Here is a 2,429-nt window from a genome sequence, read left to right on the forward strand (position 1 = left end):
CAAGTACTGGGCAGTCATTAGGTTAAAACAGTGAAAATTTAGACAAGTGTCTTCTACAAATATTGCTGGAACAGCTGGATATCTGATCTAGCAATCAAGCTCCTTGAATTTTAACCCAAAGAAGCTGAAAATGTACATCCACACAAAAACCTGCACATGGATGTTAATAGCAGCTTTATTCATAGTTGTCAAAACTTAGAAACAGCCAATATGTCCTTCAGTATGTGAATGAATAAGTACACCATGGTCCATTAGACAATGGAATATTATTCAGCACTAAAAAGAAATGAGCTATTAATATCAAGCCTTGAAAAAGTATGGCGGAATCTTGAATGCATATTACTGAGTGAAAGAAGCCAGTCTGTAAAGGTTACATATTGTATGATTCCAACTATATGACATACTAGAAAAGGCAAACCTATGGAGACAATAAAAAGACCAGAGGTTGCCAGGGCTTGGGGAGTGGGGTGGGAATGAATCAGCAGAACACAAAGGAATTGTAGGACAGTGAAAATACTCTACATAATGCTGTAATGATGGATGCATGTCCTTATACATTTGTTCAGACCCACAGAACGTACAGTGCCAAGAATGAGCCCTACAGTAAACTACAGACTCCGGATGACTATAGTACTTCAATGTAGGTTCATCCTGGGTTTTAAAAAAAAAAGTACTATTCTGGTGAGTGATCTTGATAATGGGGGAGGCTATATATGCATGTGTGAGAGTAGTGGTGTGTGAGAAATTTCTGTACCATCCTCTTAATAGTCTTATAAACCTAAAACTAAAAAGACAAAGTCTTTTTAAAGAGGTTCAACAAGTTCCTGTCTGACCCAGTGGAACAGGTTCCTTCTACTCCACTGGAGGAGACAACCAGTCATTGAACAAGTTTTCTGTGCCCTGGAGACATTAAAACGGGACAATGAGACAGAGAAAGGATGGTGAGAATCCAGTAGACAACTTCTTAGACAGGTAACCAGGGAAGGTCTTCCTGAAGAGGAAATATTCCAGCTGAAATCTAAATAAAGAGAAGAGACCAGTCATGCAAAGAGCTGGAGGAAAAGCAGTCTGGCAGAGGTAAGAGCCGAGACCAAGGTTCGGAGGTGGGAAGGGGCTCCGCACCTGAGAGGAACAGAAAGGTCAGTGTGGCGGGATGTGAGTGGACGTGGGGCTGCGTGATGTTGGAGGAGGGCAGGGGCCAGATGCCGTGGGACTTTTAGGTCAGGGTGAGGGCTGGCCTTTAATCCAAGGGTTCTCAGGGCTCCGAGGAGGGGAGGGCTGAGGCCTGATTTTGATTTAGTCTGAGGCCAGGCTCTCTCAATCTAGACTCACTTGTGGGCCCTCTATGGCTCAACAAGCTTCTTGAAGGTGCCCCCACTTCCTTTTCCACAATAGCTTTTGCACAATCTGAATTGCATTTGAGAGCTTCCTGTGTCTCTCAAGAGACCAGGCAGTGGTTTACCCCTAGTTCAGCTACCATAAGCCAGTTCTCCCCAAACCTTCGTTCCTCTCCCCTCCATGGGGGGCCTCAGTCTCCCCATCCACCAAGTGGGAGAGTAGGACCAAATGATACAGGTTGCCTTTCTGGTTCTTTATCTCTAGTTTTGGAAGTGACTGGAAGAGGATGCAGCGAAAGTGGGATCCGAGGGAGAAATGAAAGTGAAAGATGGGAAAACATCCCTCCAGCCTCCAGGAAAGTGGGCAGAGCTGGGGGAGAGGGTGATGGGCGGGGAAGGAGGTTTTTATAAAGCTGGGCGGGCAGGGTCCGTGTGACCCAGGCTTTCGCTTCTCCTAAACAGCCCCGGGGCACCATGTGACGCAGCCTGGGCCACAGAAGCAGTGAAAGGGGAAGCTAGGGGCTCCCTGAGTTTCTTAAGAAGCGGAGAGCCAGACGAGGCTGAGCTCGGAGGGAGAGGTGCCCGGAGGGCCGGGACGGGGGAACAGGCTTTACAGTCTTGGGACGGGAGGCAGTGGAGGAGGCAGCGGGCGGTGGAGCCAGAGGCAGGCCCTGTGAGGACCCTTGTCTCCGGGGTGCAGGCCAGGTGTCGCCAGAGAAAGGGACAACGGTTAAGAAAAGGCAGCCAACCGGAGAGACCGACAGGAAAGGAGGGGGAGGGGCAGAGAAGAGTCGAGAGGAAGGGTCGGCAGTAGGATGGCTGGAGGAAGGAGGAAGAGTTAGGGGTGACAGGAGGGGAGAGGTGAGAGTTAGGGAGCAAAGAGGTAGAATCCGGGTAGCTCCCGAGGGGGCGAGAAAGACGGGGAGAGGGGACGGGGGAGCAAAGAAGGGGAGAGGGAGAGGAAGGGGGACCCCCCCCCCCAAGGAGGTGAGAAAGGAGGGAAGGGAGGAGAGGAGTGAGGCCTGGGGGAGGGGCGAGGGACTCGGACGGGGGAGGGGCGGGGGGCTCGGCGGGGGACGGGGGTGGGTCGGA

Source organism: Dama dama, chromosome 2 (genome assembly GCF_033118175.1).
Source record: "Dama dama isolate Ldn47 chromosome 2, ASM3311817v1, whole genome shotgun sequence".
NCBI lineage: Eukaryota > Metazoa > Chordata > Mammalia > Artiodactyla > Cervidae > Dama > Dama dama.